Raw genomic sequence first — 27,629 nt, 5'->3', positions numbered from 1 at the left:
TAATGGAAAAGAGGGCTTGGACCGCTTTTTAAAAAATTAAATAGTATTTGTGAAGCACTTATTATGTGCCAGCTACTGTAGTTGCCTCTGTGGTGGATCTGAAGGTAATTCATTCAATCAGTCATATTTATTGAGCACTTACTGTGTGCAGAGCACTGTACCAAGCGCTTGGGAAGTACAAGTTGGCAACATATTGAGACGGTCCCTACCCAACAGCGGGCTCACAGTCTAGAAGGGGGAGACAGAGAACAAAACAAAACATATTAATAAAATAAATAGAATAAATATGTACCAATAAAATAAATAAATAGAGTAATAAATACGTACAAACATATATACATATATACAGGTGCTGTGGGGAGGGGAAGGAGGTAAGGCAGGGGGATGGGGCGGTAATCAGGTTAGACATTGTCTATATCCCATTTGAGGCTCACAGTCTTAATCCCCATTTTACAGATGAGGTACCTGAGGCACAGAAAAGTGATGTGACTTGCCCAAGGCCACGCAGCAAGTAAATGGCAGAGCTGGGATTAGAAACCAGAGTCTTTTGATTCTCAGACCTGTGCTCTTTCCACCAGACTGCACAGACTCTTGGAGGAGATGTAACCTCAATAAGGCTTTAAAGGTGAGAAGAGTGGTGGTCTGGTGTATATAGATTGGGAGGGAGTTCCAGTCCAGAGGGAGGATATGGAAATGGAGTCTGCTGTGAGATAGATGATAAGTGGGAAGAGTGAGTAGACGGGTGCTAGAGGAGTGAAGTTTGCAAGTTGGGCTGTAGTAGAAGATCAGTGAGATGATGTAAGAGCAGCAAGTTGATTGAGTGCTTTAAGGTCTTTTCTCCCTTGATAGGTATAAGAATCAGAAAAGGTTATCGAGGTGGTAAAGCGGGTTGATTACCTTTTAATACCCTATTGTTCTCGAGGGCAGAGACAGCATCTCTTATTTTGTTAGGCTCTCACAGTCATTTAATCTTGGCTCTGACACCTGCCTGCTGTGTGATTTGGGCAACTTACTTCACTTAACTGTTCTTCAGTTCTCTTATCTTGAAAATGGGGAATGACTCTCTGTTCTCCCTCCTAGACTGTGTCCAACCTGATTATTGTGTATTTACCCTTAGCACATAATACAGTTCTTGGCACATAGTAAGCACTTAACAAGTACCGCAGATATTATTACCCAGTGCAATGCTCTGTACACAATTAGCTCCCAATAAATACATTCAGTTCTCTCTTGGGTAGCTCATAGGCTTACATGAATTCAGCCATCACTTGTAGGTAGACTACTACCAAATCTACCTCTTCAGGCCTGCCCTCATCTTACCCATCTGCTCTCTTCACTCATTATTGTCCAACTCATTCTGCTTTTTCTTCATGAGCACGACCTTTTAACCTTTCTTAACTCCCCCACTTCACATCTTCTCTAATGCTATCCCCACATCTTGGAAGTCCCTCCCTATCCATATCAGATAGACTACAGCTGTTTCCACATTCAAATTAAGACTAAAGCCTCTTCCAACAGGCTTTGCCAGACTGATTTCCCCGCATCCTAGTGCTTTCGTTAGCATTTCTTTACACCCTCCTTAACACTCATGAGTATGTGTCCATTTTATTCACTTAGTTTTGACCTCCCTAGTTCTAAATAGCCTTATGTTCTTCCAAGCAGTTATTACAGTGTTCTGCAACAAGTGCTAAATAAGTACAGTTTCTTGATTGACTGTTTCTGATATTGCCCCACAGTGCACAGAATAGGTAATATTCTAATTCTGGTAATACCAGAATAGGTAATACAGGTAATGAAGAATAGGTACTATTCTTCACCTACTATGGGGAGAAGAATAAGAAAGGCAAAATAACAAATAGAAGGCGAAGCACATATACACCAGACCACCACTTTCCTCAACTTCAAAGCCTTATTGAGGTTACATCACCTTCAAGAGGCAGTGTGGTCTAATGGAAAGAGCGTGCATCTGAGAACCAGAAGGATCCAGTTTCTGATTCCAGCATTCCCGTTTACTAGCTGCATGATCTGGGACAAGTCACTGGGCCTCAGTTACCTCAACTGTAAAATGGGGATTAGGACTGTGAGGCCCAAGTGCGATATCGACTGTGTCCAAACTGATGAGCTTGTTTCCAAGCTTTTAAGTAAAGCTTATATTCTCCCTCATTAAAATATAAGCTCCAATAGGGCATGGAACGTGTCACATCATTACTCTGAATCTCTCAAGCATCTAGTACAGTGTACTGCACCAAGTGGAGGCTCAATTAACACTGTTCTACCACTGCTACTACTATTTTGAGACCCAGGGATCACCTTCTGGTCTCATCTTCCTTGTTCCAATGCAAACACATCTGCACGTGCACACAGACTATTCCTTCCAATCCACAAATAAAATGTTAAAAATAGATGAAGGTGTCCTTTTTGTTCTTTAGGCCATGTGCTGTGTTGTACCTCAGTTATATAACACTAAGCAACATGATTACAGATTTTGGCTGTGAAGATGTAAACTGGAACCTTCTTTATATATTGCATGGGGTGGGAGAAGGTGACTTATTATGAACTCTGGAGAGAAAGAATGAGGAACAATAGGGATGAGTGAGCAGGAGTAAGTAAATTTGAGAATTTTTCTTGTGAACAAAAGAAACAAACATTCTAATGACATGAAAAGTGAAATTTCTTTCCTCTTAGCTCTCAGGTTGCCTTCTCTTTGTTCTTTTGCTTTTCTTATTCTTCTCACCATTCTCATCTTCTTTAAGTTTGTGCACTGTGGTGCAGTAGCATCATCATCATCAATCGTATTTATTGAGTGCTTACTATGTGCAGAGCACTGTACTAAGCGCTTGGGAAGCACAAATTGGCAACATATAGAGACAGTCCCTACCCAACAGTGGGCTCACAGTCTAAAAGTAGCAGAAACAATCAGCCAAGAAACTGTATTTGTTGAAAATTTACTGTGTGCAGAACACTGTACTGTTTGAGAGAGCACAGAGCACATAGTAGTCATGTTGCCTGCCCATAATGAGCTTACAGTCTAGATGGCAGACATCAGTCCCCTAAAAAAAACCCATCCTTGACCCCACAGCTCCAGTTAGTGTCCCATCTCCCTCCTACCATTCCCCTCCAAACCCTCTGAAGTCATTGTCAGCACCCCGTTGTCCAGTTCCTCCTCTCCAGCTCTCTCCTTGATGCCCTATAATCTGGCTTCTGCCCCCTTCACTGCCCTCTCAAACATCACAAATGATCTCCTCCTTGCTAAATCCAACTGCCTCTACTCTATCCTAATCCTTCTCGACCTCTCAGCTGCCTTAGACGCTGTCAACTATCCCCTTCTTCTGGAGACATTATCCAACCTTGGCTTCACTGGCACTGTCTTCTCCTGGTATTCCTCCCCCATCTCTCTGGCCACTTATTCTCAGTCTGTTTTGTGGGCTCCTCCTCCACTCCCTAACTGTGGGAGTCTTTTTAAGATCAGTTCTGAGTTCTTCATCTTCACCCACTCGGTTGGAGTACTCACTTTCTCCCGTGGCTTCAACTACCACCTGTATACTGATGATTCCCAAATTTACATTTCCAGCCCTGATCTCTCTTCCTCTCTGCATTCTCACATTTCCTCCTGCCTTCAGTACATATGTACTTCAAAATTAACGGGTCCAAAACAGAATTTCTTATCTTCCCACCCAAACCCAATCACTCCGTGACTTCCCTGTCACTGTAGACAGCACCACCATCCTTCCTGTATCAGGTCCGTAACCTTGGCATTATCCTCAACTCATCTCTCGGAGAAGCAGCATGGTTCAGTGGAAAGAGCCCGGGGTTTGGAGTCAGAGATCATGGGTTCAAATCCCGGCTCTGCCAATTGCCAGCTGTGTGACTTTGGGCAAGTCACTTCACTTCTCTGTGCCTCAGTGACCTCATCTGTAAAATGGGGATGAAGACTGTGAGCCCCCCATGGGACAACCTGATCACCTTGTAACCTCCCCAGCGCTTAGAACAGTGCTTTGCACATAGTAAGTGCTTAATAAATGCCATTATTATTATTATTATCTCTCCCATTCAACCCACATATTCAATGTCACTAAAACTTGTCAGTTCAACTTTCATCCTCTATATCCAAACTGCTACCATGTTAATACAAGCACTTATCCTATCCTATCCTGTCTTGATTACTGCATCGCCTCCTTGTTAATTTCCCTGCCTCCTACCTCCCCACTCCAGTCCATACTTCACTCCTTTGCCTGGATCATTTTTCTACAACAACCTTCATCCTATGTTTCCCCACTTTTCAAGAACCTCCAGTGGTTGCCCATCCACCTTTGCATCAAACAGAAACTCCTTAACACTGACTTTTGATCACTCAATCACCTTGCACCCTCCTACCTTAACTAGCTGCTCTCCTACTACAATCCAGCCTGCACACTTTGTTCTGCAAATGTCAACTTACTCACTGTACCTTGATCTTGTCTATTTCATTGACAGTCTATCTCCCACATTCTGCCTCTGTTCTGGAACACCGTACCTTTTCATGTCCAACAGATGATCACTCTCCGCAGCTTCAGAACCTTACTGAAGGCACATCTCCTCCAACAGCCTTCTCTGATGAGGCCCTCACTTCTTATCCCACCCTCTTCTGTCCCTCATGTGCAGCACACATGCACATATCCGTAATTTATTTATATTAATGTCTGTCTCCCCATCTAGACTGTAAGCTTGTTGTGGGGAGAGAACATGTTTACCAACTCTGAGGTATAATAATAATAATAATAATAATAATAATGATGGTATTTGTTAAGTGCTTACTATATGCCAAGCACTGTTCTAAGCGCTGGGGTAGATGCAAGTTAATCAGGTTGTCCCACTTGGGGTTCACGTCATAATCCCCATTAAATAGATGAGGTAACTGAGGCACAGAGAAGTGAAGTGACTTGCCCAAAGTCACATAGCAGACAAGTGGCCGAGCCTGGATTAGAACCCATGACCTCTGACTCCCAAGCCTGTGCTCTTTCAACTCAACCACACGGGTCTCCCAAGCACATAGTATAGTGTTTTGCAAACAGTAAGCTCTCAATAAATGCAATTGATTGATTAATAGGTCTCCTGTCACCCAGGCCTGTGGCCATGTCCACTAGGCTAAGCTGTTTCTTATTGGAAGAGTTAACGGATACCAAGCTGAAATCAATTGTATTTTTTGAAAGCTTACTGTGTCATGCTGACCAAGGAGCCACGTTTTCAGGTACCTTTCTTCAACCCATATCAGCCATTTAGACTGTGAGATCCATCTGGACAGAGACTGTGTCCAACCTGGTTATCTTGTATCAGTGCTTAACAACTACTATCCAAAAAACAACTCAAAAACAAACAGAATCAGAAAGGTCAAGAAGGCAACCAAGAAAATAGCACTTGCTCCTTTATATAGAGAGGTATTTAAACATGTTTTTCCCTCTCTGGCTTTGGAAGAGGATAACCAGATAATAGAGGCAGATCCGAAATCATATCTACCCCTGCCCTGATCCTATTACAATGATCCTTTTCCTCATTTCCCCTAGAGTTTAGTGTAGACAGATATCACTGGCTCTTTTAGGCTTAGGCATTCAGGAAGGAAGGATATCATTTAGGGAGTGTGTGTATTGAATCCTAAAATTTACAGTAGAGTACTGTTTGTCTGATTAGGCCCTGTGATTTGTCTAACAGTTCAGTAGCTTAATATTTCAATTAGCTGTGCAAAGGAAAAATGTTTTGTTTCAACTTGCAAGTACTGAGGAATTAGCACCAGACAATTTCAAACAATTGTGCTTGTTTTTGAAAGGCTTTCAATGGATGGCTGGGTGGATAGGAAACATCAATATTTTGTTCCAGTTTATTTCTTGTTTGGCAACTTTATTTTTTGGCTCAAGTTGTGCTTCTGGGTAATGGATCCAACTGGATGCCGGAGTGACAGTTTGTGCTTCTTACTTTTGTAGGAGAAGCTCACTTTAACTTACTTCTTCAGTTCAGTTGTCACTGAGGCAGATCCCAGCTGCATTTATTTCTGAACTGTGGATGAGGCTGGAGAAAGGAGTGGTGGGGAGGGGGAGGGGGCAGTGCTCACCGCATGGCTTAGAGAGCTTTTACTGGGTATCACTTGTTTAAACAGTGTTAATAGTGTTAAAGTGTAAAAATTATTATAATAATAACAATTTTTATTAAGTGCTTTCCATGTGTGAAGCACTGGTGTAGACACAGTGTGTGTGTGTGGATTGGTCACAGCCTCTGTCCGACGTGGAGCTCTTTAAGTAGGAGAGGAACAAGTATTGAATCTCCTTTTTACAGATGAGGAAACTGAGCCACAGGGAAGTTAAATGACTTGCCCATGGTCACAAAGCAGACAAGTGGCAGTGCCAGGATTAAAACTCAGGTCCTCTGATTCCCAGGCCCATGCTTTATCCACTAAACCACAGAGCTGGGGTGGGGGGAAACCAGGGTTAGCTGGAATAGAGGGATAGGGATCAGAAGAGATGGATGTCATTGTGGACAGGATATCTGTGCTGCTTCAGTAGAAGATGGCTAATTCCCCTAGAAGGAGGGAAGCAGGAACTTTGACAGATAGATTTCAGACCTGGCACCAAATTAAATGGTTGTGGCCCCACAGGCCTTATCCACAAATTTGTGAATATTTTATTTATATCAATGGCTGTCTTCCCTTCTATATTGTAAGCTCCTTGAGGGCAGAAAATGTGCCTAGTAACTCTGTTGTAGTCTATTCTCCTAACCCCTTAGTTCTCTGCACACAATAAGCAGTCAGTAAATGCCATTGATTGATTGATTGATTAGCAGAGGAGTCATACTTTATAGAGAACTAGAGAAGCAATGTAGCCTAGTGGAAGGAGCATGACTCTGGGAGTCAGTGGACCTAGGTTTTAATCCTGGCTCCACCATTTGTCTGTTGTGTGACTTTGGGCAAGTTGCTTAACTTCTCTGTGCCTGTTACCTCATCTGTAAAATGGGGATTAAAGCTGTGAGCCCCATAAGGGACTTGGACTGTGTCCAATCTGATTCTCTCATATCTACACAAGTGCTTACTACAGTTCCTGGAACATTGTAAGCACTTAAATACCATTAAAAAAAAAATGACGAACGAAAACTTGAGTCATCGGGACCTGAGGGCAGGAACCAAGAACATTTTCTAGGTCTCTGATTTCTTTAGGAGAGTATTAAGCATACATCCTATTAAATTTGGTTCGTGTTAACAATGTTACATTTGCATCATTGCGAACATGACACACCTTTTTGCTTAGCCTGGGTGGCTTTCTCCCTATCTCCCGTTGCGCTTTTCAGTGCTCCTAGCCCTTCTCCCAAGCCCAAGCACCTGTATGAAGAAAAAGCAACAGTTTCCTCCCACTCTTCAACACTAAGTATGTCCAGTATGGGATATCTGTACATTGTGGATTGCCAGGTGTTGAGGTTGTTGACCTTTCACCTTTGAGTTGGTTCATTAACATGTTGTTAGTTGTTTCTGTATGTGCCTTATATCTTACATTTTGAGATCCTCGAGAGCAGTGACGGTCTTGAATCTCCCTTCAGACTGTTCTCTCCCTTTACAGTGTAAACTCCTAGTTGGCAGGGAATACGTCTACCAACACTATTATATTGTACTCTCCCAGGTGCCAAGTAATAATAATAATAATAATAATAATGATATTTATTAAGTGCTTACTATTAACTATTATTTATTAAGTGCTTACTTACTAACAGAGCACTGTTCTAAGCACTTGGGAGGTTACAAGGTGATCAGGTTGTCCCGCGGGAGGCTCACAGTCTTCATCCCCATTTTACAGATGAGGTCATTGCAGCCCAGAGAAGTGAAGTGACTTGCCCAAAGTCACACAGCTGACAATCGGCGGAACTGGGATTTGAACCCATGACCTCTGACTCCAAAGCCCAAGCTCTTTCCACTAAGCCACGCTGCTTCTCTACACAGTACAGTACTCTGCACACAGTGAGTGCTCAGTAAATATGATTGGTTGATTGACTCATTCTTCCTCGATACATCCCTAAATGGTTAGTTACAGTGTAGGAGCAACCCAAGCTCTCCATAGATGCCTGCTGATGAAATAAATCAAATTGAAAATGTGTTAAAGCAGCTGTTAAGATGGCACTCCTGAGTGGATGATATTAATCAGTCAAATCATTGGTATTTACTGAGTGCTTACTATGTGCAGAGCACTGTACTAAGCACTTGGGAAAGTACAAGAGAAGCAGCGTGGCTCAGCGGAAAGAGCATTGGCTTTGGAGTCAGAGGTCATGGGTTCAAATCCCAGCTCCGCCAATTGTCAGCTGTGTGACTTTGGGCAAGTCACATAACTTCTCTGTGCCTCAGTTCCCTCATCTGTAAAATGGGGATAAAGACTGTGAGCCCCACGTGGGACAACCTGATCACCTTGTTTCCCCCCAGTGCTTAGAACAGTGCTTTGCACATAGTAGGTGCTTAACAAATACCATCCTTATTATTATTATTATTACAATGCAACAGAGTTGAGACACACTCCCAGTCCACAAGGAGCGTACAGTCTACAGGAGGCCCTTACAGTCTAAGAATACATTTTAGTTGGCTGCTGCTGGTATTGTAATGGATAATGAATACTATCTAAGTTGCTCCAGTCTCCCTCCCACCTCCTCTTCTAGAATAAAACAAAAATTGTAATTCTTCAGCTGACTCTTTACTCTCAAACATCTAATTTTCTCAACCTGACTTACATGTGTCATGGAAAAGACTAAAATGGTCCTGTAAAAGAGTTACTAGGGGAAAGGGAATAGATCGCATGAAAATGTCCGTATTTTCTGAACCAATACTTGGATTGAAATAGAAACTTCAATTGATGCTACTACCATCACCACATCTTTCTTCAACCTGCAATTTCTCCCACTGTAGCAGAGGGTCTGGGCAAGAGAATGAGTGGAATGGAACTCTAAATTTGGAAATAGGAGGAAAGGAGTTGTTCATTGGATTTCAGGCAATATATATATATACATATATATATATATATACACATGTATTATTATATACATATACATACTACTGTTTTCTGTTTTTATTCAAGGCTTTGTTGTTACATAAATACATATCAACCAAATGAATTTTAACATCCATTCTTCTTCACTTAGAAAGTTTCAAATCAATCTACATGCCTTAATTTCACAAATTTCTTTCTTAAGGATGGTTTCAGTGAAATTTTGAAAAGGATGCTTTACAATTCATACACTGAATGAAGATTTAAAAAAACCCACATAATCATGAGCTCTATGACAGAAGGGACTGTGTATTTGGTCTGCACACTTTAAATTTTTTGATACTCACCCCAGGCCCACAACACTGATTTACTTATTCTCGTAATCTATTTTCCCTTAATGCAATTTATTTTAATGTCAGTGTCCCCTCATAAGCTATAAGTTCCTTGTAGGCAGGGATCACATAAATCTACCAACTCTTCTATGGTAGTCTTCCAAGTGCTTGAAACAGCTTGGCACCCAGTAAGTGGTCAATAAATGCCATTGATTGATTCTGTTTTACTTTCCCAGAACTATCTATAGTCTGCACACAATAGAAATAAATAGTAAAATGTTACTGAATGGTGGTTCCTATTTCAGTTTAGTATACATTTTTTGTAGCACATTTTTCTATGGAAGTTTACTTTTTGAGTCCTACCTTTTTTCATCAAGGTCATCTCAATTTGCATTCATGAATTTTAAAATCAGGTTTATGGGTCCCTAGATATTTGATGGTAATTCTAGATCAGGGGAAGGGGGAGCAAATTATGGCCCATGGGCTATGCTGCCAATCACTTCCTTCTTTCCTACCCACTCCTATGTTGTGGAAAAATGAAAATCTATATAACACCACTACCCACAGGAATCCCTAAATTCAATTTACCAGAATGTTTATGTCTTGTAAATTTGTAGAAACAATTTGAAGGTTCTTTCTACAGTACATACCATAGGTATTTTATAAAAGGTATTGTGAACACTAAATATTTTATAAGTGTAGCCTGAGTAGCTTTCTCATACTTAGGTGGATATTACAGTGCACTGCATCAATTAGAAGCTCAGTAAAGGACATTATTACTACTGCTAACTACTACTGCTGCTCTATAAAAATTGCCTAGTCCTGTTTTGGCAGAAGCAAATTTTACATCCATAGAAAACTCTATGGATACACTCCCATAATGATTGCAGATGGAGGTGGGGCGTTCCGGGAGAATTGTGTCCATAGAGTTGCTACAGGTTGGTAACGACTCGACTGCATAAGACCATACAAGACCATTTTTATATGAAGAATGGTCTTGGAAAAGCGATGACTGAGGCAAATTATTCTAATCATTTTTAAAGAAGATTCTAGCTAACCTTTTCCATTCCCAAATGCTACATTAAAAACACTGTAATCCAGAGACAGGACCAAGCCCTGAATGATAAGTAGGTTTCATTATCTTATTCTTTACCTCAATGTTTTCTGAAATAGCAAAAAATTATAAATAGAATTTATGATGTAAAGTAATTGAGGAAGAGGAAAATTGGCAATGGCATTTGTAAATGGACTTGAAATTTCTATCCCATTTTTCTCCGCTCTATTCTTTTTTTTTTTTTCCTATTCTTTCCAGCTTCTTTCTAACACTAAAATATTTTCTCTGTGGACCACTGCTGGAAAAAGGAATAAAAATGGTTTACCTAAACAGGAGTTAAAATGGAAGCAAAGGACTTGCAGTTTCCCTTTGCTTTTAAATATGATAGTATCGATGGGAAAAAGGAATAAAAATGGTTTACCTAAACAGGAGTTAAAATGGAAGCAAAGGACTTGCAGTTTCCCTTTGCTTTTAAATATGATAGTATCGATGGGAAGATTTTGTTCAAGATCGACAGTATAGCTGAATAAAACCTGCGCAAATGTGTTTTGTTTTGTTGTCTGTCTCCTCCTTCTAGACTGTGAGCCCATTGTTGGGTAGGGACCGTTTCTATATGCTGCTGACTGGTATTTCCCAAGCACTTAGTACAGTGCTCTGCACACAGTAAGCGCTCAATAAATATGATTGAATGGATGAATTAAGATAGCCTTTTCAAAGTTTGTTCCAGGAAAACAAAACTCTGTACTGACTACTGTGTGCCAAGCTGGTCTACTAGCAGCTGTTGTCTTCCATCGGCTGTTGTCTTCCATGTGTCCATTGCACTATCTGCTTGTTTGATTTTGTGTTTTACTGTGTCTTTACATTTCTGGTTCTGCCCTCCCTGTTTGAAAGTTCTGTTTTGCCTAGAGCAATTACCTAAAAATGCTCTTTTTTAATGGCATTTATTAAGTGCTTACTATGTGCAAAGCACTGTTCTGAGCACTGGGGAGGTTACAAGGTAATCAGAGTATTCCACGGGGGGCTCACAGTCTTCATCCCCATTTTACAGATGAGGTAACCGAGGCCCAGAGAAGTTAAGTGACTTGCCCAAAGTCACACAGCTGACAATTGGTGGAGCCGGGATTTGAACCCATGACCTCTGACTCCAAAGTCCATGCTCTTTCCAATGAGCCATGCTGCTTGTCTTCTACTTCCATCTCATTCTCCAGCAAGGCTGAGTTACTCTGGGTGGTGACCTTGGTTCTATTCAGCCAGCTGTGTTTAAGAAAGTCATTCTTGGTAATCTCAACCTGTCATTTAATATTGATGGAAAGATTGGACACTAATGCAGCTTTATACATCTTCAATCTGTATGGAGGTTGATATTAAGTTGAGGCTAATTGCACTATCATTAGATGATGTAAACAGCTGGTTAGCAGAATTTAGTGAGACCAAATTCTGGTTTATCAATGAGCTTACTGTGGGCAGGAAACGTATCTATTAACTCTGTTGTATTGTGCTTTCCCCAAGCGCTTCGTACACTGCTCTGCACACAGTAAGTGCTTAATAAATACGATTGATGGAAATCTTTGGGTATAGATCGGGATTGCTGGATACAGTGATACATCACTCAGCTTTTCTCTGACTTACTGATAATCTGTGTTGCATACTGGTTCTGAAAAGTGATGTATAATTATTTGCATTTGTTCTGTGTCTACCCAGCAATTCCTGAATGATTGCCTCATAGTATTTCAATGATGCTCACTGTCAGTTGTTTCTTGGCAAGTCAGACATTTATTCTGACACAGTTTCCGAGAGCTCCATTCCATCTTCAAGTAGGCTTCTGTTGCTGAACTCTACTGGATTTACCACAAGGCTGTGTTTCATTCTAGTAGCCATGGAGAAGGATTAGTTAGGATATTTTAGCTTTGATTCAAAAGGCTGTATTATCATGGAGCAGCATAAAGCCCTTAGTTCCATTCTTAGTCTTTCAGATTCACTTAATAGGTAGCAGATTCCAGATCTTTTCACGGTGTCAAAGGCTTTGGTAATGTCTGTGAAAACAGGGTAGTGGTCTTGGTATTGTTCACTATAGTTCTCCTGTATTTAATGTGTTAAAGATCATGACCAATGTACTGCAATGTGGCCTGATGTAAATAAGGTCAGCTAAATATTCTACCCAAATGGACTCTTTTAGACTGTGAGCCCACTGTTGGGTAGGGACTGTCTCTATATGTTGCCAATTTGTACTTCCCAAGCGCTTAGTACAGTGCTCTGCACATAGTAAGCGCTCAATAAATACAATTGATGATAATGATGATGACTCTGGCTAGAATCCTGCTGCCAGTGGAAACAATGAGTTATCAGGATAGTTTGCATAGTGAGCTCTCCTTCATTCTTGAAGATGTTGATAACAGTGTCACGCTTGAAGGCCTGGGACTTTTCTGTGGTGTTTCATGTGTTGAGAAAGAAATCATGATCTTTTGTTGTTGTCATTTGTCGTTGTCTTATGCTGTCGAGTCGTGTCCAACCCACAGCAACACCATGGACAAGTCTCTCCCAATATGCCCTACTTCCATCTGCAATCATTCTGGTAGTGTATCCATAGAGTTTTCATGGTAAAAATATGGAAGTGGCTTACCATTGCCTCCTTCTGCACAATTAACGAGTCTCTGCCCTCTATTCTGTCCCATGCTGCTGCTGCTGCCCAGCACAGGTGAGTTTTGACTTGTAGCAGATTGCCTTCCACTCACTAGCCACTGCCCAAGCTAGGAATGGAATGGGTAGGCCTCTGCTCGACTCTCCCTCCTGTAGTTGTGATTGGTAGAGTGCTGTAAACTCTCCAGGTGCAACCCTGAGAGGGGCATTAGCTTTTCGGCCACCTAAAAGAAACTAGATGGTGAACACTCATGAGCAGCTTACACGATAGCTTTTTTTTAAAATGGCATTTACTAAGCACTTACTATGTGTAAAGCACTGTTCTAAGCGCTGGTGAGGTGACAAGGTGATCAGGTTGTCCCACGTGGGCTCAAAGTCTTAATCCCCATTTTACAGATGAGGTAACTGAGGCCCAGAGAAGTTAAGTGACTTGCCCAAAGTCACACAGCTGACAAGTGGCGGAGCTGGGATTTGAACCCACGACCTCTGACTCCAGTCGGTTGATTAATACCAGATAGTTGGTGCTAAGGGTACCTTTTCACATTTTACCTTCTACATTTTCAAGAATCTCATCCTCAACGGTGAAAAGAGCATTAGAAGGCAATTACAGTGTTTCTCTGTTCTTTTCATCTTCATAAGATTTCCTCTTTATCTGTGATGAGGCTTGGACTGCTTATTTTTCCATAAGCAATGGGCTGTTCAAGTATTTCTAGGCCCAGGGAGCGTCTTTATCTATGAGTGAAAGACTTAGTTTGGAGAATGCTTCATATCCCGGAATCTCTTCAACTTTGAAGTGGTGGAAAGTCATGCATCTTTCTTAGATTCCACTGCACTTCACACTGCAAGGTGCTATAAAAATCAATCAATCACTCTCTTTTGTTCATGAGGTGCTTTGAGATGTTAAAGATTTTTTGCTTTACTGCAAGTTGTTTTTTTGCTTTCTGAATAGTTTCATCAAAGAGCCTAATCAATTACTGTCTTATGAAAATCTGATCATTCCCACCTTAGCTCATTTAGGAAAAGACTAAATCTGATCAATGTCTCTGTGGGTGGAATTTTTTTTAAAAGACAAAAAAATCCAATGGCTTTCTCTTCTCTTTTGTGTCCTAGTATCAAGACCACACATTCTTCATTTTTAAAAATATGCAATACCACTCTTTTCACATGTATCGTATTTGGTGGGTGATAAACTTGGCAATTAACTTTTTCTTATGACTCCTTCACCAGAAAATAGGATTTATAAACATAGTTATTAATCAAACACATTTGGAAGCTCTGAATGTATTTGGTTTGGGGTTAATGGAAAATAAAGTACGTTTTTATAGCCAAAAATAATAACAATAACAGTTGCAGTGTTTGTGAAGTGCTTACGACATGCCAAGCACTTACTGAGTGATGAGCCAGGACAAGTTAATCAGCCTGGGCACAATCCCTGCACCATTAGGGGCTCACAGTCGAAGGAAGGGGAGAACAGACATTTGATTCCCCATTTTACAGATGAGGAAGCTGAGGCACAGAGAAACAAAGTGCCATGCCCAAGGTCACAAGGTATGTAACTTGAGAGCTGGGAGTTAGAATCCAGGTCCTCTGACTCACTAGGCTATGCTGCTTCTCACTGTATAATTGTACCACCTCATCCCTACTTCTCACCCCCATCCTGCCAAGTAGAGTTATTGAATGATCTAGGCCTAGATTCGAAGAGAACAGTGCCTTTTCCATTAATCCAAATAGGTGGTGAATCTAGCTTTAGTTTTTCTTATTGTAAAAACTGTAAAACTGAAATATTTTTGTGTCAAATATATCTCTTTAACATCCTTTTCAATAATTATTTAAAAATCAGTTGAAAATTCATTCAACGACATAAAATTCATCCCACCCATACCTAACAGGAAGGTGTCTTTTTTAGTTATGAGGTGCAGGTGAAGTTGTAGTAGTGGAATATTTTACATGTGTATTTTAAGTATGTTTGGGTAGTTAGCATCAAAGGAAAATTATGGGAGTCCTCCAGTGGTGAATGTAATAAGCATCTAAATTCCTATGGCAGTTGACCAAAAACTGAAGACCTCACTGTGTTTTAATTTTATTCTTCGTGTCTATGTATATATGTTTGTACGTATTTATTACTCTATTTTATTTGTATATATTTATTCTATTTATTTTATTTTGTTAATATGTTTTGTTTTGTTCTCTGTCTCCCCCTTCTAGACTGTGGGTAGGGACCGTCTCTATATGTTGCCAACTTGTACTTTCCAAGCGCTTAGTACAGTGCTCTGCACACAGTAAGCGCTCAATAAATACGATTGAATGAATGAATGGGTAATTCTTTAAAATTTTGGTACTATTTCAGTTTTACTAGAATTTTCTTTTTAGGTAAGGATTCCCTTTTCTACAAAAGTAAGATATGGGTTATAAGTGCTTCCATCAGGAGAGAGCATGCAACAGAATAAAGTATCAAATTATAAATCTGATTTGTCTTATGCTGTCGAGTCACCTCTGACCCATACTGATGCCATGGACGCATCTCACCCAGAACGCTCCACCTCCATCTGCAATCTTCTGGTAGTGTATCCATAGAGTTTTCTTGGTAAAAATGTGGAAGTCATTTACCATTGCCTCCTTCCACGTGGTAAAGTTGAGTCTCCGCCCTAGACTTTCTCCCTTGCTGCTGCTGCCCAGCACAGGTGAGTTTTGACATGTAGCAGACTGCCTTCCACTCGCTTGCCACTTTCCAAGCTAGTTATGGAATGGGTATGGCTCTGCTTGACTCTTCCTCCTGTAATCAAAACTGGTAGAAGACTGGAAAGTCTGCAGGTGCAACCTTGAGAGGGAATACATCTAACTTGTAGCTCTTAAAACCAACCACTGAGGCAAGATTCAGATTTTCACTACTTTTGTGTTGTGTGTGGAAACAGTGCTGGGGGCCTTAATAAAAATAATAATAATAATAATTGTGATATTTGTGAAGCACTTACTATGTGCCAGGCATTATTCTAAGTGCTGGGGTGGATACAAACAAGCAAACTGGGTCAGGCATATCGGGGCTCACCGTCTTAACCCCCATTTTACAGATGTGGTAACTGAGGAACAGAAATGAAGTGGCTTGCCAAGGTCACACAGCTGACAAGTGGTAGTGCCGGGATTAGAACACAGGTTCTTCTGGCCATCAGGCCTGTATTCTATCCGATGGGCAACACTGCTTCTTTATTCTCTTATCCTTATCTTATCCTATATCTTATCTTATCCTATAATGTGCAGTGGAGATCCTGACTGATGCACTGCATTTCAGCCTGAAGCCACAGTGCAATACCTTTAAGGTTAGTTATACAGTCCACCTGGAAGGATTCTGACTGCCAGGGGAGACCGTGGGCTATCAGGATAATTTCCACAGAAATCTGCTTCAGCAATTTCAGTCAAAGAAGTCACAGGCCCTGCCAATAATTTCTGTACTTTTTTTTCTGAACCTGTGGGGAAGGGACCTGCAATTGTCATAATCTGGGGCTGAGAGTTGCAGTAGAATAAGAGGGAGCAATAGGATTAAACATTTCGCTGTAAAGTTGGGTTTGGAGACAAGAGTTGAAGAGTCCTGAACTGCTATTGGTAGAGGTAGACACAATTAAACTCTAATTTAAACATGCTCTCTTTGCCTAAATGTCATTTCCTAATATAGCTATCGACTGTTCTGCCGTTGATTATTGTCATTCTTTGATCACATCCTGGAGTTGTTCAAATTCTTCATTTAGCTGTACTACCTTTTTGTGTCTGGGAATTTATTTCAAAAACAAATCCCATCGATCAACAAATAGTATGTACCATTCACCTACTGAGGGCAGAACACTGTACTAAGCACATGGGACAGTACAATGCATGTAAAAGACACAGTCCCTAACCTCAAGAAATTTAAAATCTACCGTTTGTCATTAAAGCATCATTCTTAAAGAGTTTAATATATTCTAACTGCAGTACTTCCAAAATCTCTATGTGAAATGTGCATGTTTGAAATAAATTTCCCTGTTTTGGAGAGATTATGAAGTGTCTGAGCAGGGTTAGCTGACCTTGCCTGTGATTTGCTTAATTTCTGCGTTTTAAGTTTGACACCATTTTACAATCTTGTTTTCTTCTCTGGCAACATCGCATTGTTATCAAATTAAACTGGTGTTTTCCTCCTTTGTATTAAAAAAAAGGAAAGGAATCACAGTGAAATATTTGAGGATGAGCATATCTGCATCCCACAAGACAAATTCTGCTTCAGTTTGAAAGGAGGCAAAATGGGAGTAAGCAGGAGAAGGTATCTAGATGAAAATAATGGTTTTTCTCTTTAGTAATTGTGCAACCCCAATTCAGGGCAACCATCCAAGTGAGTGATTCTCAGTAGAGGCTCATTCTCCTGCTGTGTAATTATCTTGCTTTGTAAAATCTAGAGAAGTTTCTGTCATCTAAATTCTGGATCGAAGGTAAAAGTCACTTGTGATTTTGCCATCCATTACTAGGTTGCCTGAGGGATTTCCTTTTACCTTTAAGGTATTGACAAGCTAAAGATGCAAAAATATTTCCTAAACAGGAGTACCTATGAGGAGAATAGGGTAGAACTATTTTCTTCATTTGAGACAACCATCCATAGCAAGATTAAAAAACATCCAACTATTGGATGTTCCTCCAATGCTAACAGGTGCATCTATACATTTTTCCTGTTCCCATTGCATACATCCAATGTCTATTAACCTGTATTTCCGACAGCCGATAAGTACCTTGAGAACGGGGATCATATCTTTTATTCACATTGCACCCTCCTAGAGTAAAGTACAGTGCTCTGCTGTAGTTAGTGCTCAATAAATACATGAATACATGATACATGAATAGTGAACGATTAGGATAATCCTGTCAACTAGGCTTTGAAACCTCTTCTCGTGACCATTTGGCTGGCCATGTTCATTTTAATTAGACTCGAGTAGTCCTCAGTTGTTAACCTGCCAATGAAGCAAAGACTGGCATTTTTGGTAAATTGTGAGTTAAAACAGCAAATATGAAAATTGCAAGCACAATGATATTTCCATGGTAACAACTGTGTGAAAACGGTCTTTCCAACATATTGCTTAGAATCAGACTCATTTAAATGAAAGGGAGATAGTCTAAGGTTCCCACTGCCTGGATTGAAAAATCTATTTACTATAATAAATTGCAGTGGTCTAAATTTTTAATTGAGGCTAACAAAGTGGCAAAAGATCAATTAATGTACCCACTTGACATTTTGCTGGGAAAAACAATCCCAACATGAAGGGGATATCTTAATAGCTTTGACTAGGAGGAAGAGCAATGGCAATTTGATCCTTGCAGAAGAAGGACCTGGGCCTTTGTCTTAAATCTTGTTCACCAGGCTGTAGCGGAGCATAGGGATAAGTTGGAAGTGTCAGGTGATTTATAATAAAAAAAAAAGTGGTCAGCCATGAATCCTGCTTGTCCTTTTTAAATGAGATCTTTTATATCAGGAAGGCATAATACTCTATTTTAAGGCTAGCAGGTGTCCGTAGGTTTTATATAAAAGATTAATTGCTTTATGATATTTAAAACATGCATTGGTGTTCTCAATGCTCAGTGATGTTTCCGATTGGTGTTATCTATCCTTTTCAGTTTGCAAGCCAGACTGGGAAAATGAAAGGAATGGAAAGAGAGTTCTTCACATCTGCTCTTTAAAGCCTTCTGAGGGAGCCTGGCCTAGGGGAAGCAGCACGGGTCTGGGACTTAGGGGTGCAGGGTTCTAATACGACCTCTGCCACTCACCTGCTTTGTGACCTTGGAGAAGTCATTTCATTTCTCTGGGTCCCAGTTTCGTCATCTGTGAAATGGGCATACAATACCAGTTCCCCCTCCTATTAAATGGTGAACTTCACGTGGGAAAGGGACTACGACTGACCTGATTATCTTGTATCGACCCTAGTACTTAGTAGAGTGTTTTCCTCTTAACAAAGCATGGGCCTGGGAATTAGAGGTTCTGGGTTCCAATCCTGGCACTGCCAAGTGCATGCTGTGTGACCTTGGACAAGTCACTTAACTTCTCTGCATCTGTTTTCTTGCTGTCCCACTTAGATTGTGAGTCCCATGCATAAGCGCTTAGTACAGTGCTCTGCACACAGTAAGCGCTCAATAAATATGATTGAATGAATGCAGGATAGGATAGGTGTCCAATCTAATTAACTGTTATAAGCCCCAGGGCTTATAACAGTGTTTTTGACACATAACAAGTGCTTAACAAATACCATAATAAAACAAATTATTATTATTACTATCCTGAAATCAATTGTATTCATTGTTAAAGAAATATAGATATTTTTATATATTGATACATATTGTTATATTGAAATAAATGTTACCAATATGTATGTAACTACAGTGTTGCTGAGGGATGGGTGAATGGAGGGTACAAGTCCTTGAAAGGGTATAAAAAAGCCCCTTTCTCAAAAATGATTCCCAAGTCATTCCCTGCACCCTTTGACCATGTCATTGAATCAGCCTCCCTTGAAGTTCTGCTATTTACTTTTTCCTTGTATCATTATTTTATTTATTTGCTTTTTTTCTTTGTTCACTTTCTGCCATTCTTAGTTGCAGTTACGTTTTTCCTCTTATTACCTAGTATAAGTAGTCTATATTTGTATGCGTAGCTCCTTGTCTGAATAAATCAATGAATTGTATTTACTGAGCACTATGTTCATTCATTCATTCAATCGTATTTATTGAACGCTTACTGTGTGCACAGCACTGTACTAAACGCTTGGGAAGTACAAGTTGGCAACATATAGAGACGGTACCTACCCAACAGTGGGCTCACAGTCTAGAAGAGGGAGACAGACAACAAAACAAAACATATTAACAAAATAAAATAAATAGAACAAATATGTACAAATAAAATAGAGTAATAAATATGTACAAACATACGTACATATATACAGGTCCTGTAGGGAGGGGAAGGAGGTAAGGCGGGGAGATGGGGAGGGGGAGGAGGGGGAGAGGAAAGAGGGGGCTCAGTCAGGGAAGGCCTTCTGGAGGAGGTGAGCTCTCAGTAGGGCTTTGAAGGGAGGAAGAGAGCTAGCTTGGCGGATGTGTGGAGGGAAGGCATTCCAGGCCAGGGGGATGACGTGGGCCGGGGGTCGATGGTGGGACAGGTGAGAACGAGGAACAGTGAGGAGATTAGCAGAAGAGGAGCGGAGGGTGCGGGCTGGGCTGGAGAAGGAGAGAGTGGAGGTGAGGTAGGAGGGGGCGAGGTGATGGACAGCCTTGAAGCCGAGGGTGAGGAGTTTTTGCCTGATGCATAGGTTGATTGGTAGCCACTGGAGATTTTTGAGGAGGGGAGAAACATGCCCAGAGCGTTTCTGCACAGAGATGATCCAGGCAGCAGCATGAAGTATAGATTGAAGTGGAGAGAGACAGGAGGATGGGAGATCAGATAGGAGGCTGATGCAGTAATCCAGTCAGGATAGGATGACATATTGAACCAGCAGAGCACCGTACTAAGCACTTGGAAGAGTACAATATGACAGAGTTGGTAGACACGTTTATGCTCATAAACTGCTTAGTACAATGCTCTTTGCATAATACATGCCCAATCAATGCTACAGAGAAGTGTCGTGCCTTAGTGGACAGAGCACGGGCCGAGTCAGGACTTGAGTTCTAATAACGGCTCCACCACTTGTCTGCTGTGTGACCTTGAGTAAGTCACTTAACTTATCTGTACCTCAGTTACCTCATCAATAAAATGAGGTTCAAGACTGTTAGCCTTATGTGGGACAGGGACAGTGGCCAACTCAATTATACTTTACCCCAGTGCTTAGAACAGTGTCTGACACATAGTAAGCACTTAACAAATACATTATTATTATTACTACTACTGCCAAGTGAATGATGAGTTTTTGCCCCCACTGTGCTGGTGGCTATTATTTGAAAATTAGCACTGAGATCTATGAAAGTCCTGCTAATCTTCTCCACAAAAGAGAAGGTTCTTTTAAAGCTGGTATCTTGTACAAACTGTTACTTAGTAATTGCCTTCTGTCTACTTAATTCCCTCTGCAATTTCATCCTATTCTTCCTGTTCTAAATTACACTGCTGCATGTGGTTAGGTAGTTTGCATGTTTCAGGGATGGACAAGGAGATTCCTATGTTTATATCCTGACATAAACAGTTTTAAGTGTTTTGAAAATCCTAAAGGAGGAAACACACAAAATACTTAAATAGGCTGGGCTATTTAATGGTCTCAATAATGGAAATAAGAAAAATGAAAATGTGTGGCCTGGCCCAGTGGATAGAGCATGGGCCTGAATGTCAGAAGGACCTTTTTTTTTTTTTAAATAGTATTTGTTAAGCAGTTACTAGCCGGACACTGTTCTAACTGCTGGGGTAGATACGAAGCATTCAAGTTGGACACTGTCCATGTCTCACATGGGGCTCACAGTTTTAATCCCCATTTTATGGATGAGGTACATGAGGCACAGAGAAGTTAAGTGACATACCTAAGGTCACACAGCACACAAGTAGCAGAGTCGGGATTAGAATCCAGGTCCTTCTGACTCCCAAGCCCATGCTCTATCCATTAGAAAATAGTTGGCCCCATTGCTGTGAGCAGGGTTGTAACGTTTGGGGAGACCCCACGGGATTTCAAGTCCAACGCCTTAACCAGTCAGCTATTACAATGACACTACTGGGTTCTAATTCCAGCTTTGCCATTGTTTGCTGTGTGACTTTGGGCAAATCACTTTACTTCTCTGTGCCTCAGTTTCCCCATCTATAAAATGGGGACTCAGACTATAGTTAACCTGATTAGTTCGTAAAATGTTACAGATAACTGAAGATGTTAATTCTGAAGTTAAATGCTCTAGGGATCTGGAGCAAAGGCTCCAGGTAGGTTGAGTCCCGTTTGTAATGAAAGGACTCTCAAATTTTGTATTTCCTTAAATTGTTTAAGCAGTATTCCCTAGTGGAAAGAGCTTGGACTTGGAAGTCACAAGATGTGTGTTCTAATTTCAACTCTATCACCGTGGGACCTTGGACAAGTCACTTATACTTCTGGGCCTCAGTTTCTTCTCTGTAAAATGGACTTTTTACGGAAGGTGTAGTGGCCTTTTTACAGAAGCAGCACGGCATAGTGGATACAGTACGAGTCTGGGAGTAAGAGGGTCATGGGGTCCAATCCCAGCTCTGCTGTGTGACCCTGGACAAATCTCTGGGCCTCAGTTATCTCACCTGTAAAATGGAGATTGAGACTATGAACCACACGTGGGAAAGGGACTGTGTCCAACATGATTTGCTTGTACCCACCCCAGTGCTTAGTATAGTGCGTGGCACATAGTAAACATCTAACAGGCCATAATTATTATTAATTATTATTAGTTAATCCCCATTTTACAGATGAGTAAACTGAGGTCAAGAGAAGTTAAGGGACTTGCACAAGGTCACAATTTAAGCAAGTGCCAGAGCCAGGATCAGAAACTAGGTCTCCAGATGCTCTCTTTCTCTCTTGGGCCCTTTCCACTAGGCCACGCAGATGGTTCTGGTTCACTGAAGACCTTAGTATTATTGGCCGATTGTTATGTAATTTCTGAAAGCACCAGATCCTGCATGAAGAAATGGCCCTGATGACGTTATATTATCCCTTTTAGACTGTAAGCTCTCCTCTAGACTGTAAGCTCATTACAGACAGGGAATGTTTCTAATTGTCTTGTATCGTACTCTACCAAATGCTTAGTACAGTGCTCTGAACACAGTGAGATCTCAATAAATACCATTGATTGATTAACCCCAGGGAGAAACTGTGACCCTTGAACATTAAAATACCTACTTAAATACAGTGCTGAAAAGTAACTCAGTTCTCATGGTATAGCATGCTGGTGGGCAGAAACGAGGAAATATATACAGCCTCACCAGCCTTGTGGATAATAATAATAATAATTTAGGTATTTGTTAAGCACTTACTATGTGCAAAGCACTGTTCTAAGCGCTTTGGAGGATACAAGGTGATTGGGTTGTCTCATGTGGGGCTCACAATCTTAATCCCCGTTTTACAGATGAGGTAACTGAGGCCCAGAGAAATTGTGACTTGCCCAAAGTCACACAGCTGACAAGTGGTGGAGGCAGGATTTGAACCCATGACCTCTCACTCCCAAGCCCGTGCTCTTTCCCCTGAACCACGCTGCTTCCAAGCTTCCATTAGGGAGGACTGCTTCAGGTGTGGGAAGAAAGGAGAAAAGGAAGAATGGAACTTTTCTGGGGCTTTGCGTCCCCTGTTTGACAGGTACAGGCTGAGAAAACGGAGAGAGGGAAGAAGACGCTGGCTCAGACCATAATTTCATTATTTTCCACTATGTGCCCATGTAACATGGCTGTCACAGGAGCTCCCTTTAGAAATTATTTTGGCTGTAAGTCTAAGTATATATGCATACACCTATATTCATAGATACCTTTAGTCTAGACCGTAATTTCTTTGTGGGCAGGGAACACGTCTACAGAATCTGTTGTACTGTACTATCCCAAGAATAGTGTGCTGTACACAATAAGTGCAATAAATACAGCATGGCTCAGTGGAAAGAGCCTGGGCTTGGGAGTCAGAGGTCGTGGGTTCTAATTCTGGCTCCACCACTTGTCTGCTGGATGACTTTGGCCAAGTCACTTGACTTCTCTGAGCCTCAGTTACCTCATCTGTAAAATGGGGATAAAGACTGTGAGCCCCACGTGGGACAACCTGATTACCTTGTATCTACCCCCGTGCTTAGTACAATGCTTGGCACACAGTAAGCGCTTAACAAATACCATTATTATTAAATACCACTGATCGTCGATTGATTAATTGACTGTCCTTCCTGAGCCCAGCAAGCCATTTTGTTGTTAGCATTTCTAAGACAAAGTATCCTATGTAGAGAGAGCAGTTAACAATATTTGATCTAAAGGCTAGTGGTTTAGAAAATGTAAGGGGTTCTGGTTGCTAACTTGTGTATAAAAGCTTGAGCTGAACTGAATGGTTAGGCACTTGTATTTGCTCCATTTTACTTTTGGAACTGTGTAAAGAGAATGAATAACAACTGGAAGTTTTAAAATGAAACACCTTGTTTTCCTATTTAAAGTAAGACATGAAAGCACAATCCACTGCTTATGACTTGAACTGATCACGTCTTGGTCTTGATACATCCCACTAGAGTGAAACGGGATGGAACAATCTACTGGAACACAGTATATGAAATATAAATTATAATAGTGTTGAACTATGGGCCCAGATCACACCTTTTTCAAAATAGATAGCCAGTTCTATTTGGTATAACAGATGGAAACACAGAATATGGAATACAGATACCATGGTTCATTGGTCACCCACGAATTTAACACTTTTTTTCTTATTTTCCAGCTTTCTTTCTCATCTTATATATTTTAAGCATAAAGGTTTTCTCCAAAGCAATCAAAGTTCACTCATGATAATTTTAAAGATAGAGTCCTGTGATAGCTCCCTCTCAAATTCCAAGATCTTACGTTTCAAAAAGTAACATTTATGATGTATGCCAACCTACCTATCTCTGATCCAATTCTATGTGAAGTAAAAGGTTAAATACATTTGGTTTAGGGGTTACAGATTACTTTATTGGGCATAGATGCAGTATAGGGTCTAGATGGATTTTTATTATTTGAAATTGGTGTGAAAAAATGTCAACAATACCAATTTAACTCTGTTTTCTAAACAATAAGAATGTTGATTTTTTTTTTCCTTTTTCGCTTTTTTTTTTAGCCTGGGAGAAATAGTTGAAATATGGGCTACTAGAGATGGTTTTTGTCCATCTCACATTCTTGAGCTAAATTGGCAATTTGGGAAATTCTATTTTCAGCAACTCAGGAGTCCTGAGTTTCCTAGTGAACTGTAAAAAAAAAAAATATGTTAGAGGAGAAGAAGAAAGTACATTGCAAACTTCTATATTTTTGGCAGAAAGAACTATCATCCACCTAAACCATATTTGGAATAAAAAAAACGGTGAATTTCAACTTGAAAGGGGAGAGCACTGATAAAAAAAGTATTATGGGATCTCACTGGTCTTCTTTGCTGACAAGATGCTAGTCAGTGATGTCCTTCCTAATAGAAACCAGAGAGATGACAAGTTATTTAATCCTGGGATGTAGCCTGGTCCACTGGCTTTGAAACACTGCTCATCGCATCCCACCGCTAAGAGGCATGATGGACAAGTACCTATTTTTTTTTGTATTTGTTAAGCACTTACTATGTGCAAAGCACTGTTCTAAGTGCTGGGGGGATACAAGGTGATCAAGTTGTCCCACGTGGAGCTCACAATCTTAATCCCCATTTTCCAGATGAGGTAACTGAGGCACAAAGAAGTGAAGTGACTTGCCCAAAGTCACACAGCCAACAAGTGGCAGAGCCAGGATTAGAACCCATAGCCTCTGACTCCCAAGCCCGGGCTCTTTCCACTGAGCCACGCTGCTTCCCCTAAGGCTTTACATAAGCCTTAGAATAGCAGTAAGGTCTAGTGGAAAGACAAAAGACTGACAGTGGGGAGACACAATTTCTAGACTTGGATCCATCACTTTCCTGTTTTCTGACCATAAGCTAATTACTCAAATTCTCTGTGCCTCAGTTTCCTTCTCTGTTCCATGGGGATTAAAATGCCTCTTTTCCCTCCCCATTAGGCTGTGAGACAGGGACCATATCTTATCTGAATATCCTGTATTGACCCCAATACTTGACACATACAACACATACTACAAGTACCTATTATTATTATTATTATTAGCAGTTAAACCATCAGTTGGTCCAGGCTCTAAGTAAAGGCTTAATAATTTGTCTGTATTTGTCTGTATTCTGGCAAGTACATCAGTATTCTGATCCTGGCCCACAAGGGCATGGGCTAGATAGTGTTTGTATACTTTATTCAAGCAATTGAAATCATCATCATGTTTTGGCTTCGAAGACTACTGGAAAATTTTGGCTGTCCTGAGAAGTTTATCGAGACCCTATAATGACTCTACTCTAACATGGCGGTTGCCATGACTGAATAAAGAAGAAATAAAAGAAATAAAGAAAACTGAATAAAGAAGGCTAAAGGGCACTTTGGAAGTAGCATGGCCTGGGAGTCGGACGTCATAGGTTCTAATCCCCGTTCTGCCACTTATCTGCTGTGTGACCTTGGGCAAGTCACTTCACTTCTCTGAGCCTTTATCTCATCTGTAAAGTAATAATAATAATAGTGGTATTTATTAAGCACTTACTATATGCAAAGCACTGTTCTAAGCGCTGGGGAGTTTACAAGGTGATCAGGTTGTCCCATGTGGGGCTCACAGTCTTAATCCCCATTTTACAGATGAGGGAACTGAGGAACAGAGAAGTTAAGTGACTTGCCAAAAGTCACCCAGCTGACAAGTGGTGGAGCCGGGATTTGAACCGATGACCTCTGACTCCAAAGCCCGTGCTCTTTCCACTGAGCCACGCTGCTTCCCCATGAAGAAAATGAAGATTAAGACTGTGAACCTCATGAGGGGTGGGACTGTCTAACCTCAGCTTGGCTCAGTGGAAAGAGCCTGGGTTTTGGAGTCAGAGGTCATGGGTTCAAATCCCACTCCGCCAACTGTCAGCTGTGTGACAGTTGTGGGATTAAAACTGTGAGCCCCTTGTGGGACAATCTGATCACCTTGTAACTTCCCCAGCACTTAGAACAGTGCTTTGCACATAGTAAGCACTTAACAAATACCATCAGTATTATTGACCTGCTTAGTTTGTATTTACCCCAGTGCTTAGAGCAGTTCTTGACACATAGTAAGCACTTAATAAATACCATTACTATTATTAAGATTGTGGGTGGGGCCAATATTCCATCAAGATTAGGATCAAAATGAAGATATACAGGGTAACTAGCATATCTAGTCTTCTCTATAAGACTTGCAGTGACCACAGGTTTTGTACTAGATACTTAGAACAGCATCATCAACACAATCGCCACACCATGCAACATCAAGTGGCGAGACACAATCTTAAACAGAGGGGTTCCAGAATGCAGTTAGCCCATCAACAACAAAGCAGTGTTCCTCAAATCACACCCTTACTGTGCAAGATACAGAAGATAGTGGACCCCAGGATACCCAAACAGTTACCCCATGGTGCGTCAAAATGGGGGGAACATTAACACAGAGAGAAGAAATTATTTTAAGGAGCAATGAGGAAAAACTGCGAGAAGTGTGAGACAGCAGTAGAAAACTGGGATACTGTAGTAGAGAACATGTTAACCTGGTGTATAGCAATCAGAAATATGGTGACGGTCTTGGAATGAAGGTTTCACAAGAATTGTGACACCAAAAGGGAAAAATGAAAACAATTCTAGGAACTGTAACAAATGCAGCAGTTCACAAATTGCCAGTCACATATTGGTCTTACTTCCCATGCTCACGTACCCTGATAAAACTTCCATAATGGAAATGAAAAGAGAAAAGAAAGTTCTTCAGATGCATCATATTTCCATTATTAAAGCTGGAATTTGTTTTTTGAAAGGACCATGTGTGTGAATATCCAGAAAAAAATGTAAAAAAAATTTACATAACCAAAAAATGAATTTTCTGAAAGTTTGGGGCTACATTTCTTGAATTCAGTGAGTTGTGTT

General features: G+C 40.8%; 1 protein-coding gene and 1 non-coding gene across 2 annotated transcripts in view; one reads left to right on the top strand and one right to left on the bottom strand.

The window, feature by feature from the left end:
• Positions 1–27,629, top strand: part of FAM155A (family with sequence similarity 155 member A) — a 431,009-nt gene that overhangs the window by 139,950 nt on the left and 263,430 nt on the right. The gene's annotated exons all lie outside the window — the stretch shown is intronic.
• Positions 13,073–13,210, bottom strand: LOC119939753. The gene has a single exon (XR_005454717.1). It is a non-coding gene; the product is annotated as a small nucleolar RNA SNORA7 (small nucleolar RNA).

The sequence above is a fragment of the Tachyglossus aculeatus genome, chromosome 17 (assembly GCF_015852505.1).
Source record: "Tachyglossus aculeatus isolate mTacAcu1 chromosome 17, mTacAcu1.pri, whole genome shotgun sequence".
In the NCBI taxonomy this organism is placed as follows: Eukaryota; Metazoa; Chordata; class Mammalia; order Monotremata; family Tachyglossidae; genus Tachyglossus; species Tachyglossus aculeatus.
This window is presented reverse-complemented; position numbering and strand designations above follow the sequence as displayed.